General features: G+C 39.1%; 1 protein-coding gene across 1 annotated transcript in view; it reads left to right on the top strand.

Moving 5' to 3' along the window:
• Positions 1-17,760, top strand: part of SRGAP1 (SLIT-ROBO Rho GTPase activating protein 1) — a 265,860-nt gene that overhangs the window by 53,635 nt on the left and 194,465 nt on the right.

The raw sequence follows: 17,760 nt of genomic DNA, 5'->3' as shown, positions 1-17,760 counted from the left end.
TATTTATAATAAGCAAAGTGTTAGGGGTGCCTGGGTGGCTCAGTCAGTTAAGCGACTGACTCTTGATTTTGGCTTAGGTCATAGTCTCAGGGTCCTGGGATCGAGCCCCAGGTCGGACTCCCTGCTCAGTGGGGAGTTTGCTTGAGGATTCTCTCCCTCTCCCTCACCTTCTGCCCCTCCCCCTGTGTGCTCGCTCTCTCTCTCCAAAATAAATAAATCTTTTAAAAAAAATAATAAGCAACGGGTTAATATAACCTAGAGAAGGGTCCGAGAGTTTTCATTGGAAGACAGAGGAGAGTTCCTGCAGTTGCTAGGTTAAAAAAAGAAGAAAGGAAAGCTACAAAGGTATAGAACTATGGGTTATTTTTTTAAAAAACATGTATTTTTACAGTCTTGGGTTTTTTGTTTTTGTTTTTAGGTAGGCTCCAAGCTTAGTGTGGAGTCCAGTGCGGGGCTTGAACTCATGACACTGAGATCAAGACCTGAGTTGAGACCAAGAGTCGGATGCTTAACCGACTGAGCCATTCAGGTGCTCCTACAGTCTTGTTTTTAATAATAAATGCATATGAAGACAAATGAAATATAACCGAAAAGGCATAGGACTTTGTATAAGGCACTCTAGAAAAATAAGTATAAAACTGCTGATTTTTTGTTGTTTCGTCTTTTTGTGTACTTGCAAAAAGAGGGTAAAAATATTTACGTCTCCAGAAAACTTTGTTAAGACTGTTTTACACCCTTGGGGCAATTTTTCTTAACTACAGAGGGATGTGTGAGGGCTTTCTCAGAGGTCCCTGAATTCTCTGTAAATTTTTATTTAAATGCTTTAGAAGTTTTCTGTGTGCTCCTACAGGGGTATATTTTGGATTATGACCTCTTGACCTATTTATTGTTGCCTCACATTTACTTTTTCCCCCCTAAAAAGCTTTATTCAGCTGCAGTTACATACCATATAATTCACCTGTTCTAAGTGTACATTTCAGTAAATTTATAGATTTGTGCAGCCATCACTCCAATCTTGGTTTGTTGTGTGGCTGTTCTCAGCCTAACTTGGAGTTTCAGTCTCGATTTAAAACATTTCCGCTACCCCAAAAATGAATCCCTCCTGTTTCTATGTTGTTAATCCCTGATCTAACTTGCCATCCTAGGTACCCACTGATCTGCTGTCTGTCTATATAAAGTTGCCTTTTCTAGACATTTCACATAAGTGGGATCAAACAACCTGTGATATTTTGCATCTGTCTTCTTTTAACATGATGTTTTTGAGGTTTATCTGGTTGCAGCATGTCAGTGGTTCATTTCATTTCACTGCTGATCGGTATTCCATTGTATGGATCTGACATTTTGTTTATCCATTCACCTGTTGATGGACGTTGAATTGTAACCAGTCACACTGACTTTTGCTTTTATAATCAAATTGGTATCAGTGACCATTACAGGGGCGCTTGGCTGGCTCAGTTGGTGGAGCATGAGACTCTTGATCTCCGGGTTCTGAGTTCAAGCCCAACATTGGATGTAGAGATTACTTAAAAATAAAATCTTTAAAAAAGATAACTATTATGCAGCCAAAATTATGATACAGGGTTTCTCAATTTGAGATTTTTCAATTTTTCCAGGACTCTTTTGTATTAAAAAAGTTCATCCATTATTCAAATTTGAGAAACACTGTTCAGGTATATAAGATTTGTCAGCAGTCTCCTAGTGCCTGAATTTACCTCCTTTTTTAAAGTGTTAGACATAATAATATTTATATCTCTATTCATCTGGTTTGCTTAGCAGCATAGTGAATACTACCTCAGTGAAAAGAATCTTTGGTCTCTGCCTAGTGAAGTTAGAACAATTTGTTACAGTAACCTATCAGTATCACTAGGTGAATTCTTAAAGGAATGTTCTGTATCAGAAATTCTTCAGGGGAAATTAGTTTATGTCTTGCACTTTGTCAGTCTCATGATACTTGTACACATCCAGGCCTTCCCTGAATATCCAAAAATAATCCATTTTTTTTCCCAGCAGAAACTGACTTGGGGTTACCTAAGCAAGGAAGGAGGAGTTTATTCACATTATAGAATTTTAATTATGGGAGACAGAATTAAAGGAGAATTGAACAACCAGAACTAGGGTAGCTGTGGGAAACAAAGTTAAAAGAATCCAAGGACAGTGTCTCTAAGGTGCTAACATTCAAGTAACTTAACTCCAAATGCCTTTAGTCCTTGTGTGACTATTGAGAATCAGATTCCTGGGAAGTTGGGCTACTAGTTTATCCCTGAGGAGAGTTGAGCATGGAGGGTGATCACTAGAGACCCACCTTGAGGAAACATCACGTTCCCGCACTATATATTTCCCTCCTTTTCTGGTACCACCTTCCCTTTAACACATCTGCTCTATTTTGAAAAGGTGTTCTGCTTAATCCAGTTTGATTATCCAACTACATCACATCTCCCTGTTTTTACAGCTTTGAGATATACTTCACATTCCACGAAATTCACACATTTAAAGTGGTTTGATGGTTTTTAGTATATTCACAGTTGTGCAACTATTGCCACAATATAAATTCAGAACATTTTTCCACACCCCAAAAAGAACCTCCTTACTCGTTAACAATCACCCCAGTTTTGCTCTCCCTTTATGCCCTACCCTAACCCCACCTCAGCCCAAGCAATCACTAATCTATCTGTTCCTACGCATTAGTCTGTTCTGGACATTTCCTGTCAATGGAGTCATACAAATATTTGATCTTTTGTGTCTGGCTTCATTCACTGAGCATGTGTTTTCAAGGTTCATCTGTGTCATAGCACCTATCAGTACTTCATTCCTTTTTATGACTGAATAACATTCCATTGTATGGAGTTACCACATATTGTTTATCCATTCATCAGTTGATGGATATTTGGGTTGTTTTCTTTTCTTTTACTGTTATAAATGATGCTGCTGTGAACATTTGTGTACAGATTTTTTTATGGACATAAATTTTTCATTCTCTTGGGCATATTCTTGGGAGTGGAATTGCTGAGTCATATGGTGACTCTATGGTTAGCATTTTGAGGAATCACCAAATTGTTTTCCACATCGGCTGTATCATTTATGTTCCCACCAGCAATATATGAGGTGGTAATTTTCTTCACCTCCTCACCAACACTTGCTATTATCTGACTTAGTGATTTTTAGCCATCCTAATGAGTATGAGGTGGTATCTTATCATGGTTTTGATTTTCATCTTTCTGATGGCTAATGATATTGAGCATCTTTTTAGGTGCTTGATGGACATTTGTATATCTTTTTTTGGAGAAATGTCTGTTCAAATTCTTTGCCTACTTTAAATTGAACTATTTCTCTTTGTTGAATTTTAAGAATTCTTTATATATTCTAGATACAGATCCCTTATAAGATATCTGACTTGCAGATATTTTTTCCCATTCTGTGAGTTGTCTTCATTTTCTTGATGGTGTTCTGTGAGACATAAACGTTTTATTTTTTAATTTTTTAAATTTTTTATTGTTATGTTAATCACCATACATTACATCATTAGTTTTTGATGTAGTGTTCCATGATTCATTGTTTGTGCATAACACCCAGTGCTCCACGCAGAATGTGCCCTCTTTAATACCCATCACCAGGCTAACCCATCCCCCCACCCTCCTCCCCTCTAGAACCCTCAGTTTGTTTTTCAGAGTCCATCATCTCTCATGGTTCGTCTCCCCCTCTGACTTACTCCCCTTCATTCTTCCCCTCCTGCTATCTTCCTCTTTTTCTTTTTTCCTAACATATGTTGCATTATTTGTTTCAGAAGTACAGATCTGTGATTCAACAGTCTTGCACAATTCACAGCGCTCACCATAGCACATACCCTCCCCAATGTCTGTCACCCAGCCACCCCATCCCTCCCACCTCCCACCACTCCAGCAACCCTCAGTTTGTTTCCTGGACATAAACGTTTTAAATATTTATGAAGTTCACCTTACCTGTTCTTTTGTCACTTGTGGTTTTAGTGCCATATCTAAAAACCATTGCCTAAACCAAGGTCATAAATATTTATTTATATATTTTCTTCCAGGAGGTTTATAGTTTTAGGTCTTACATTTAAGCCTGTGATTCATGTTTTATTATTTTTTGTGTAAGGTGTGAGGTAGAGGTCCAAATTCATTCTTTCACATATGGAGATCCAGTTGCCTAACACCATTTGTTGAAAAGACTAGTCTTTCCCCATTCAGTTGTCTTGTGATCACTGTTGAAAATCAGCCATAAATGTGAGGATTTGTATTTGACTGTCAGTTCTAGTTCATTGATGTAGATGTATGTCCTTATGCAGGAACCACACTATCCTGATTACTGTGGCTTTGTAGTAAGTTTTGAAGTAAAAGTCTTCCAACTTTGTTTTTTTTTTTTTTTTTTCAAGGTTTGTCTTTTTTGTTTGTTTTCCCCCTGCTATCCTGGGTTGCTTCCATATGAATTTTAGGACCAACTTATCAGTTTTTGCAAAAAATCAGACTAGCTGAGATTTTGATAGGGATTTTGTTGAATCTTTAGATCAATCTGGAGACTATTTCCATGTTAACAATAAATAATAAGTCTTAAGATCAATGAACAAGCAATGTCCCCCATTTATTAGGATCTTTAATAACTTTCAACAATGGTTTGTAGTTTTTGACATGTGTTATACTTGTTAAAGTTTGTCCTAGAGATTTTTTTTCTGCGTAAGAGTGTACATGGGATTTTCTTAATTTTGTCTTCAGATTGTTCATCGTTAGCATATAGAAAGAAAATTGATTCTTATATATTGATCTTGTATCCTGCCACATTGCTGAACTTGTTCTGCTTCTTATTTTAACTACATCTTTACAGTAACTATTTAATGTAATTCAATAGCATTCATTTATGCATTTATAAAAAAAATTGAACAGCTAAGAAATTTATTAGGACCTAACACGCTTTAAGCCTTGTCTTCCATGATCTTATCTTTCTCATATGCAGACACGGCCTTTTGTATGCAACCCGCTTTATCTCCTGTTATATCATTTGCTCCATCCTTTGGCCTCCATTCTGACTTTTAACTTTATGCTTCAGTACATAGACTCTGCATTCTAGCATCTCTTCAACTGTGTGTGCTTTTTCCTTTTCTATAGAAAATCTTCTTTGTATCCTTTCAAATCACAGGTCTTTTTGGCTATCCATGACTGCCGCAGGCAAATATAGGCACTCCTTTTATATTCCTTCTGTCTTGTGAACTTGGTCCCACTATAGAAATCATACTATTATACTGGATTCTTTGAGTGTACACTTTTGGACATACCTATATAAGGCATCTTTGTAGCAATTTATTCTTCCTATTTGCTTATAATTGCTCATAAGAGTGTCTATCAGTCAAGGTTCTCCAGAGAAAAGGAATCAACGGAATGGATTTCAGCAAGTAAAATCTGTTGGGCAGGCCAGCCGGCTAGAAACTCAGGCAGGAATTGATGCTGCAGCCTTGAGGCAGAATTCCTTCTTCTCTCTGGGAAACCTTAGTTTTTGCCGTAACGGCTTTTCAAATGATTGAGGCCCACATACATTATGGAGGCTGATCTCCTTTACTTAATGTCAGCTGTTTGTAGATGTTTTAAACACCTACAGAATACCTTCACAGCACCATCTAGGTTAGTGTTTGATTCCTGGGTACTATATCCTATCCAGGTTGACCCAAAACTAACCATCAGATTATAAATTTGTGGAGGAAGAGGTTTGAATCTCGGTTTATCTTTTATTTACTCCAGGAAGTCGAATGCAGTGTTACATAATTAATAGGTGTTTTATAAATGCTTCTTTGGATGATTGAATGACTTGAACAGGGTTAAGTTCAAAATCTAACTTGAAGACGTGAGAGTTGTAATTTTGGCACAATTATTGCTACTTAGCAGGTAAACACCTGCTAAGTAGGTGTTTTATATTGTCAGATATTATTAACAGGAAATTGTTTTCCTCAATCTCTGGCAGCCTAATAATTTTAACTAAATATATCTATGACTTCTGTTCTGGGTTTTTTCCTCCCCCAAGGTCATTGGCATGTAAACTACTGTTTTATTTTCTTTAGTTGACTATCTTTTTTTTTTTTTTAAGATTTATTTGAGAGAGAGCGCGCACATGTGTGCATGCAGGGAGAGGGGAAGAGAGAGAGAGGGAGACAAGCAGGCTCTCCCTAAACTGGGAGCCCGACGTTGGGGCTCTATCCCAGAACCCTGAGATTATGACCTGAGCTGAAATCAAGAGTCAGACACTTAAGCAGCTGAGTCACCTAGGCACCCCAGTTGACCATCCTTCTAACTCTACTCGATTATTAAATTTATCATTGCTGACTAATACAGGGTAGCCCAATTCCTTCCCTACCCTCTTTGGTCCCATTTTGAGCTTGTAAGCATTGAGATGCCACTGTTTGCATCCTTTCTCAGGTATAGGTAATACTGGGTATTTTAAAACACACTGAAGTCATGGCACATTGTTTAGGAAAAAAAATACATAGAGCCTTACAGTAATGTTTTAGTAATATCTATGAGACATGGTAACAAAGCAGAATTAAGAGGTTAAAAATATAATGAAAGCAAATATGCGGTGGAGAGGTTGTTGATCGTGGTTCTAGATGTCATAACATTTTCTCTTGTACTTTTATAGTCTCTCTGCAGGTGATGGTAAAACCAATATAATTTTTTGCATTTAAGGGACAATGCTTGTACTTACTTCCTATAGGTCAGCTCTTTGGCTCGTAAGAACAGAGTCCAGCCTAGCCTGGCCTTAAAGGGCCACACCTGGGATTAAAGAGCTCTTCCATTTGTCCTGACAACTACACGGTGAAGATGTGGAAGTGTTTGGAGAACAGAGGGAAAAGGAGTAGGTCTCAGAAACAGTATACTTGACAATAAATTTGAAGTGTTAAGGAAAATAAAAAGCTTCATATTACCCAGGATACTGAAAGTCTCCTAAAAGCATTTGCAAAGTGCCTTTAGCATCTGTAAGGTGGCCCACAGAATTCCCTGGCCTCTAGAGTTCTTCAGGTTTCTGCATATGTGCCAGCAACATCTCAAGTAGCCTTGGCTCTATCTCTGGAATTTGTGCCGATACTGGGAGCCGCCGTGCCCGTCCGTGTTGTGGTGGTGTTTTGTCTAGACGGCTGTGCCCTATGCTGATCTCCCTGAAAAGGCTTCACTCGATGTGGCTGCTGCCAGCTCTACAGCTGCTAAATTAAGATAAACTCTTGCATTCCCGACCGAAAATTACTCCGTCCCCTTGCTAAGCCTCTGTGTGAAGTGGCACCGCATTGCTTACTCCGTAGTCCCCAGTTGTTGTCAAACCCGCGGTGAACTCTCCACGACCATCTCAGACTTTGAAATATTTAAGCCTCGCCTTGATTACTTTACATTTCTAAGAGGTGCTAAATGTTTTAAATAAAGCCTGCCTAAACAGTCTTGTCTCATTCCGGTTTCCTCTCTCAGAGGAAGTGTCTTTCAATAACCCAAAACTACTGGCTTCTAATTTTAGGGATCACTAAGGTAGGATCAGGATGGAAAATAAGCTCTTCTCTATTGATTTGCCTTAGTCATTTTACTCCGAAGCCTATAATTAGCTCTATTTTCTCCACCTGTAATACGTGTTTAGGTTGAAGAAATAGTGGATGATGTACAGGGTTAGAATTGAGGGAGCCCACTTGGTCCTACTTTTAGATACTTTTGTGAACGACATTGTGGGGTTCGGAGGTGGGGGGGAGAAAAGGGAGAGTATACATCCATGTATTTCCTTTTATTTTTAGTGATATTAACTCTGTTGACACTGATCACCTATAATTTGTCAGTCACTCTTAGGAGCGCTTGTATTAATTTAATCCTCCCAAGTAAGATAACCCTGTGGGGTGGGACTATCACCGTCCCTCTTTTGTAGTTGAGAAAACTGGAAGGCTAAGTGAATTGTCCACATCCACGGTCATGGAGCAGGTGAAAGTCAGCACTAGACAGAGCCCACATTCTTTTCTGCTTTGACGGTCTGCAAGGAAAGATGGCCAAGTAAAAATCAAATCAAAAACAAAAACAGGACGAGGACTATAAACCCTGTCCCTCCACATCTGAAAACTCTAGGTCTGGCATGACGGGAATTTTTCTCCATCATTTTAAAACTATGACAAACGTTCATTATCTGCAATGTGAACTCTATAAAGAAAGAGGAAGTCACATAATTGTAAGGTAGTATGTATTTAATGAACCCCACCCAGAGGGCTTAGATTCACTTGTGACTGTCCCTGGAGTTGTTTTTGTAACAATATTTTAAATACCCAGTAAAGGAATCAACTGCTTTCTTTTTTTAGTCTTTTTGAAATTTTACCAGATGGGGGTCCATTCAGATGATAATGCTCATATTCAGCTTATAACCCCCTCTTTGACTGGCCTTCCCTTTCTCTCATTACTCAACTTTATAGAAACCCTTGCTTTTCCCGCATCTGTGTGTTACTCCTGCCTGGAATGCTCCTCACAGTGTTTTTCTGGGGAATCCTCCATTTTTTTTTTTAAGACACAGTTCAAGGATCACATCTTCCATAAAGCTTTTCCTTAGATTAACTCTCTGCCTCTCCTCGTAAACCGATCACTTCCTTCTATGTGAAGGAAGCTTATATACTTTTATTATATACTTTTATACTTATATACTTATATACTTTTGTTATATATGTTATATATATATATACTAAGCTTATATACTTTTATTTTAGCACCATAATACTTTATTACAGTGCTTGTCTATGGACTGAGATATGTTACTCTTCTTCATGAAATAAGTACAAAACTTGAAGATAAGTGTTTAGAATTTTTATTTCCATTTTCTAGGTTTCTTTTTTTTTTTCAGAAGTATCAGTCTGTGAAAGATTCAAAGAAACTGGCCCTAACCATGAGGATTTGAGAAGCACTAGTTGTCATTTTTTCTTGTCTGTCCTCTGTGCTGTAGTATAAGCACCTTGAAAACAAGCTTGATCTTTGTATGGACAGTATTTTTGTGTCAACAGTAACGAATTTCACATCCAGAAGAGAGAAACTGCAACTCTCCTAAAACGGTTTTTCACATCAGATACTTGTCCCTTTTTAAAGACTGAATTATACTCTGTTTTGTGCCTCAGTTATTATACTTTGATGGTTCTGTCTTTTCCACTGAATTCTTAAGGGTCTTAATCACTTTTGCATCCCGAATGCCAACCATAGTGCTTGGTACAAAATGAATGTTCGGTAATTGTGGTTGATTGAGTGAACAGGTGAATGAATTCCCACTATTTATTTCTTGTTGGTGACCTCACTAACTCACAGGCTCCATAGATTCCTTCTGACTTAACCCTGAATGTTAAAGAAATGTTTAAAGGAGGTCCAGAAGGATTAATTTCTAATGTTTAACTATCTATAAAATCTACATTTTACTATTGTTAACTGTAAAAATTACTAGACTAAATTTAGGTAGCACTATTTTTTTTCATATGAACAAAGTGTTTGCATTCTTTTATTTATTACCTGTACTAACAAAACGCCTTTGTATCCTGTTGCCACCCATTCTCATGATCGTAACCCTGCAGCACTGGCATTTCCCTCCTTCAGAGATGTGAACTTTGGTCTTTGTCCTTGAGCTGTTCCTCTTTTCAAAACTATGGTAGCTGCAGGAAAACCCTGCAAGGATCTCTCTGTGATCCATTTACTGTATATTTTATTTCTAGGTGTGTTCCCTACCCTGCAGATTTACCTAATTAGGATTTTGGAAACGCTCTGAATGATCAGTCTTGTAATTTACGTTTGAATTCTAGATTTCAGTAAAATAGCTCACCTTGCTTGGAGAATGCAAAGATTGTTTTCAGATATTGCATTTTAGCTTTCCCTATTTACTGAGCAGTCAATACTTAGATTTTGTTATAGTTTATTCAGCACTTTGAGTTCTTTTTCTTCTCACATATTTGTAAGAAGTAGCCATCAGGAAATAATTTAGGTATTTGAAATGTGAATAATGCATGCAGAACCAAATAAAAGTATACTTACATTAACTTTAGTCAAAAGGGGACATAGAAAAGATACATGTTTTAAAATTAATCTTGAAATATTCCAAGCCAAGCATGTTAAATAAGCAACATAATAAGAATCAACAGGTCGAGTGTTTTCATTGTCAATGCTTAGTTTCTTCTAGGGCAAATCAGTATTTTTGAAAAAGAGGAGGTAGGCAGGGTGGACTGTCCTATGAATAATTTACTTTCAGGAAATCAGGAAACATAGAAGTATAAATGATATTTCTAATGGACTGCCAAATTTTATAATCCAAATAAAAGCATTTCCGGGGAACCAAAAGAACCAGGGATACTCTGTTTGGAATATTATGGGATAAAAAAATTATGAGCAGATTGCATTCATAGAGAAATAAACTCTGGGTGAGGTCAAAACTGCTAATACAGAGGAGATGAGAGAGAATAAAAGCAGCGGTCCACATTTTGAAGATTTTTAGCCAGGGACACTGAGTGATCATAGCAACCGTCTCCAAGGAGACCTGTGGAAATGTGAAAAACGCTGAGGTCACACAGGCGCCCAGAGAAATTCCATATTGATTAGCAACTTCTAGATGTATCTTTCTCGCTTCACCTTCAATGCCTCCAGCCTTTTAAACGGCATTTATTAGAAGGATAAAGGAAAACCAAATGTGGTTTGCCCAGAAGAGAAAAAGTAACTCTCAGAACAGAAACTCTGCTCAAAACATTGTGAGCAGCCTTTCACTGAACTTCAAAAGCTATTCAGAAACTTGGATATTAATGAAGTGAGAAGTCCCAAGGATTAAATGGAAGCCTTGGTCGTAGGTGGTAGTGATGGTAATTGTTTGATTGAAAAGGATGCAAGTTTAAATTCTGGGGCTGGAAGCAGAGCTCCCAGAACGGGTTCTCTTGTAAGTTTTTCATAACTAACCAGGCAGCTCCGGCTGGTTCAGGGACCCCTCCCTTTCTTAATCCTTCCCTCCCACTGGTTCTGCAAGGGCATTGTGTAGGTGGATGATGAGAAATGATGTGTTGTTCACCAGGAGCAATGGTTTCCTTAGTTCATGCAGTCAGTTAACATTATTGCGAGTCTGCAGACACTGGGAAAGCAAATGTCGCCTGTGGTCCTCGAGATGCTAAAAGTTTAAAGAGGAGAGGGACAAGATAAAAAATGAAACCAGTAATTGCATGGGATAGGAAACATCCGTAGAATGTTATAAACGTAGAGAGACTAGAGGGAGGTGATAGAGAGACATTGGAATCAGGATGAAATTCCAAGAGGAAGTTTGGGCTGTGTCAAAAGGCCAGAAGGGGGTTAAGATGCCCTGGGTGATGTTAAGTGGTGGGATATAAGATAGGTCTGGGAGTTGCATGCAGGCTAGTAAACTCGACGAGGAGTCAGGGTGTGGGATGTGACAGAAATTAAGTACTCCTCTGCAGAGCTCCTCCTCTTCATTTATTAATTCTGGAGAAATAGCATTTTGGATTGGAAAAGGGGGTGTCCGACTTGATCAAACTCAAGAGGCCAGGCCACGGGGAGCTGCTGAATTTCTTACTATTGGGGTCCTTTGGGGATTTCTGCTCTGGTCTTAACCCTGTTCTGCAAGGTCAGTTTGCATATAGATATCATGTGTTCACTTTCATGAGTCTCACTTATGGGATTTGGTCAAATTGCAAGCCTTATATCTACCCCATGGAGTAGTTATGCAGATTAAATGAGTAAATGTATGCAAAAACTCAGAATAAATACTGCCTAATATATAGTTAGAACTGTATAAAGGGTCATTGTTATGAGTCAGTATTATTATTAAGCTGGGATTCTTCCAAGTCATTGGAATACGTGGAGTGTCCTCTATATCCCTAGCCTGAACAGAGCTGGAGCAGATCTCTCAGAAGGACTGAGAGCACTCCAAGAGGGTATGGTCCCTCTGGAGCGAGGGATGCCCTGGGTCCTTGGCTATAGTTCAAATGGAAAACATGGGTTAATTCAGTGAAAGTTTCTTCTTTATTGTGAGTGTTCTGGGAACACCGTGAGCCAGCAGGACTGCAGAGTTTGATCCTTTTGAGGTAGAGGTGTTGGTATAGCAATTTTTAGAAGGGACCATGTGGGTTTCATGGCAATAAAGGCCCTGGTTTTTTAGTATATAATAAGGCATCATTTAGTATGTGAAAGACAGGTTTTGCTTTTTGTGGGTTTTTATTATTATTATTTTTTTGGGGGGGTCAGAGGGAGAGCGACAAGGAGACTCCACACTGAACACAGAGCCCCGTGGGCTCAATCTCACAACCCTGAGATCATGAGCTGAGCCAAAATGAAGAGTCAGACGCTCAACCGACTGAGCCACCAAGGCATCCCTTGCTTTTTGTTTTGTTTTTTTGTTTTAAAAGGGTGTATTACAGCTGGTAGTGCAATTCTACTCTCAAGAATTGCTACTTTCTTTTTGAATATCATCTCCATAGCAGAACCTGCTCAGGCCCAAAGTTTAAAACAGTTTACAATAAGCCTACTTCTGGAGTTCTTGTACACATTGACTTCCCAAGCTAGTTGTGAAGAATTAGCAAGATGATGTGTCTAAGTTGTTTGGCTTAGAGAAAGCCCTCAAAAGATGGCAGGTGCTATTTTTACTCTTCTCCTCTGGCTGATCTCCTAAGTTGGTGGCTAGGGCCATGCAAGATTAAATTGTTCTGTCCTCACTGGAAGTTTGGTGGTTACAAATTTTCCTAGCACATCTTTAGTTTGACCAAACTACAGAAATAACTATAGGATTCCAAATTGGTCCATGTTTTAAAATTGGGTGTGGAAGAAATTGGTCATACAAAAACTGCCTAAAGAATTCCAGTTGCTTACAACCACTGAGATGGACATCTTTTATGAGCAGAAATTCTCGTTACTCTGTAATAATAATTTTGTGCCAAAGTGCTAAATTCTTTTTCTTTATTAATGTTTCAAATTTTTATTTAAATTCTAGGTAGTTATCATATAGTGTGATATTAATTTCCAGGAGTAGAATTTAGTGATTCATCACTTACACATAACACCCAGTGCTCATCACAAGTGCCCTCCTTAATATCCATCACCCATCTAGCCCATCCCCCACCCACCTCCCGTCCAATAACCCTTATTCTCTATAGTCAGGTAAATCCTTTCTTTAGCAAACTTTTTTTTTTTAAAGATTTTTAAATTTTATTTGAGAGAGAGAGAGCAAGCACAAGCAGGGGCAGTGACAGGCAGAGAGAGAAACAGGCTCCCCACTGAGCAAGGAGCCCATGTGGGACTTGATCCCAGGACCCCGGGATCATGACCTGAGCCGAAGGCAGACGCTTAACCGACTGAGCCACTCAGGCTTCCCTTTTCTTTAGCAATCTTAACCACACCATTACCCTGTTTTGTAGATGAGGATACTCAGACACAATGAAGTTAACTAACTCACTTCTGGTGACCCAGTCTAAGACTGACTCGAGCCTGGGTTTGATGCCAGAGTCCCTGCATTAAATCTTTAGTGCCCTACTACTTTGCTTATGCTATCTAGGCCATTCGTTCATGCATTTATTCATTTATCCCATAAATATTGTGTATGTCAGGTACCTTCTAGGCCTTGGAGATACTGCAGTGGACAAGAATGTCAAAGACAGCACAGTTAGGGAGTTTACATTCTAGTGGGAGAAACTTAAACAAGAAAATGAATGTGTGTGTTATGTATGTACATAGACGTATGTACCTTTAGCAGTCACGTGTTCTGTGAAGAAAAATAGAATCCAGAGAAGAGGTGTAGTAGTTATTTTAATAGTTAGGGAAGAAGTAACTAAAAAGTTACCTAAAGTAGTAACTTTCTCCTTCATCTTGTTTTAGCCATGACTTTGTATTTTAATTTATATTACCTAAATTTAATATATACGTGCCACCATGTTTATAAGTTATGAAGCATAACAGTATATGTTATATATACATATCAAACCTACCACCTAATCTCAAACTAAGCATTACCAATTGTGTTTCATCCCCCTGTACTTGGTCTTATCCCGTCTACCTGTCTATCCTTTGAAGTAACCGCTTCTTAAATCTTTTGTTAAATTTTTCTCTTGCCTTTTATAAAAATAGTGTTAATCACTTACAGATATATTCATAGCACTGTACTGTTTCATTTTGCTTATTTATTTTGCCTTTTAAAAATAGTTTTGGGCACCTGGGTGGCTCAGTTTGTTAAGTGTCTGCCTTTGGCTCAGGTCATGATCCCAGGGTCCTGGGATGAAGCCCCACATCAGGCTCCCTGCTCAGCGGGGAGTCTTCTTCTCCATCTCCCTCTGCCCCTCCCCCCGCTCCTGCTCTCTCTCTCTCTCTCAAATAAATAAATTAAATCTTTTTAAAAAATAGTATCATTGTTCCACATTGCTGCATGTGGCTTTAGTTCATTCATTTTAACAGCTGAGTTATGATCTTTTGGGTGAATGTGCAGAACCTATCGATTAATTGCCTCGTTGATGGATATTTGAATTGTTTCCAGCCTTTTACTCTTTGAACAGTGCTGCTAAACATTCTTTTGTGTGCCTCTTGATGCCCATATACGGGAGTTCCTCCATGACATTCCTGCCAATGGAATTGCTGGGTCAGTGTTCAACTTTACATGATAATACCAAATTGTTTTCTAAAGGAGTGGTACCAGTTTATATTCCCACCTAGAAGTCATTAAGAGTTCTAGTTGACCCACGTGGGATGAGGAGACATCTTCATTTTTGACAGTCTAATGGGAATAAGATAATGTTACATGTGGTCTTCATTGCCATTTCCCCAATAACTAATGAGACTGAGTCTCTGAGAAAATGATTTTTGAGGAAAAACCTTAATGAAATGAATGAGCAAGCCATGCAAGACTGTGGAAGTAGAACATTCCAAAGCAGCATTTCAGAAGTAGAGACTATCTAAGGAGCAGCAAGAGATAGTTGTGAAGAGAGAGAAGTGAGCCGGGGAGATGAGGTGGGGAAGGAAGACAGGCACTAGGTCTCCTAGGGCCTGGGAGCCCATGGTCAACACTGTTTTAGGCTTTATTGTAAGAGTTACGGGAAGAAAGGGGAGGGCTGTTAGAGGGGGAAGAACGTGGCTTGATCGATGTCCTTTTGGGGTGCCTGGGTAGCTCAGTCAGTTAAGGATCCAACTCTTGAGTTCAGTTCAGGTTGTGATCTCGGGGTTGTGAAATTGAGCCCTATGTCAGGCTCCACACTCAGTACACAGTCTGCTGAAATTCTCCCCCTCTCCCTCTGCCCCTTCACCTGCTTGTGCTCTTGCTCTCTCTTTCAGATAAATAAAATCTTTAAAAATAAAAAAATACACATATAAAAGATTCTTTTGGCTTCTGTGTGAATAAACTCTAGGAGGTGATGAGAACGGGACCATAGAGAGGAGTTAGAGGCATGCAGAAGTTAAAGTAAGAGATGAATCTGGCTTCAACCAGAATGTTGGTGGAGAAAGTGGTGAGAAGTTGGATTCAGGACCTATGCTGAAGGTGAGGCTGGTAAAACCTGTTGATGACTTCATGTGAGGCTTGGTGTGAGGAAGAGAAGAATTAAGGATGGGGGCGCCTGGGTGGCTCAGTCGTTAAGCGTCGGCCTTCGGCTCAGGTCATGATCCCAGGATTCTGGGATCGAACCCCACATCAGGCTCCCCGCTCAGTGGGAAGCCTGCTTCTCCCTCTCCCACTCCCCCTGCTTGTGTTCCCTCTCTCGCTGTGTCTCTCTCTGACAAATAAGTAAAATCTTTAAAAAAAAAAAAAAAAAAAGGAAGAAGAATTAAGGATGATCTCTTGGTTTGAGAGTGAATAACAGAGAGTGTAGGCTCATTTACTGAAATGGGAAAGACAGTGGGGAGAAGAGCAGCACTGAGGAAAAAATAAAAAGATTTTTTACTATGGAGAATATATATTATATATGTAGATGCCTACTCAACAGGTCATCTACTGATGTCTTAGAAGTACTTCCAGTTAAACATGGACAAAACCAAACAAGTGCTCGGTCATCCCACACCTGGACTGCTGCTGTCTCTATGAGTGGCAGCCCATCCATCTGGTTGGAGAAGCCCTAAATTTGGGAGTCCTTTCTGACACCTCCCTCAGGCTTATCACCATGACCACTCCATCTCCACAGTGTGCCAGTTTTACCTCTGAGATATTTCTGGCATCTGTTCAGGTCTCCCCATCTCTGCTGCAGCCACCCTAGTCTCAGCCAGCATCAGTTCTCACCCCGCGTGCTGCTCCAGCCTCCTAACTGCATTTGTTCTGGTCCTTCAATCCATTGTGCATTCTGCAGCCAGCTCACATGAAACCCCAAGTTCAAAACTCTTAAAAGTCTTTTTTAAAAAATTGCTTTTAGCATAAATCTCTAATATGACCAAAGGCCATGGATGAGCAGACCTTGCTCATATCTCTAGTCTCATCTCTAGGTTCTCCCCCGCCCCCCAGCCACCTTTTAGTTCCTTGAAGGTACCTGTCCCTTTCCCTTCCTGGGCCTTTGCATAGACTGTTCTAGAATACTACCTCCTATCACCCTATATGATACCATCCTTTAGATTTTAGCTCAACTGTTACTTCCTTGAAAAAGCAACGTGCACTATTCTCTCCCCAACTCGCTCAGGTTTTCCATAACAAATATAATTTCAACTTTTTCCTTCATAGCGCTTACATAGTACATATATTTGCATAGCTAGTAATATCTCTCTTTCCCTGGAATGTAAACTATGTGAGGCCCATAAGACTCTATTTGGTACACCATTGTATTTTCAGGATCCAGCATGGTGCCTGGTACAGAGAAACTATTTAATGAACATTTGTTGAGTAAATCAGTGAAAGGGGAGGAGGAGGCCTTGTTCAATATCTGAGTCAATTTTATAGGTCTTTCTAAGAGAAGCACTTTATTGATTGTTTCAATTGATTCTTTCAAACTTGCTTAATATATCCTGGTTCTGTTTTAGACTTCCTTATCAGTCACAATTTTGCACTCAGTGTATACTGTAAATGAGATAAAAAATCGATTTCTAAGAAATTTTATTTCTAACCTAATCTAGTCTAAGAAATTTGTGGGCAGAAATTTGAACTCAACTGAGAATATTCTGTTCATCATTCCAGAGCAAATGCCCAGATGTAAAGGAGGATGGTTGAAAATAATAAGCATTTCAATAGCATTTACAGGTTACGAACTACTTTTGCGTTAGTGATTCCCTGGAATGAATGAAGTTTTTCTTTATGCAGCATGTAACTTCACCAGTAAAATCTTTCAAATATTCTCTGTTATTCACACAATTAAAGTCTTAGTTCTTTATCAAAATAGACTAAGCCTCCATGATTTTACCCCAGCCTACTTTTCTGGCATCAGCTCTCAGCACTTCTCGAGTTATCCTTCACGTTCCAGCAACACCAAACTGTTTGTAGTTGCCCCAAGTTAGATCATGTGCCCCTCCTCTGCATTCCTGTGATATTCTGGGCATATGTTGCATGGTACACATCAGTTGACTTGTCTCTCCAAATGGACTGTGAGCTCTTTGAGGGAAGACACGATGTCATTTTTATACTCAGCCCCAGTAGTACAGAGCTTGCTATAGAGTCGGAACTCAGAATGCTTCATGAGTAAATGAGCAAACTTATAGTCAGTTATAGGAGTAGGTCTGTTTGATTACTAAAAGGGGGCATACACCTTAAGACTTGTCACTTGATCAATACTTCACTGAAGACTTACTTGATAATCAAGAACTTCCTCTATATGTCTGTATCTACTCCTGTCAT

Source organism: Zalophus californianus, chromosome 9 (genome assembly GCF_009762305.2).
Source record: "Zalophus californianus isolate mZalCal1 chromosome 9, mZalCal1.pri.v2, whole genome shotgun sequence".
NCBI classification, from domain to species: domain Eukaryota; kingdom Metazoa; phylum Chordata; class Mammalia; order Carnivora; family Otariidae; genus Zalophus; species Zalophus californianus.
Note: the sequence above shows the minus strand (reverse complement) of the source record. Positions and strands in the feature narration are given on the sequence as shown.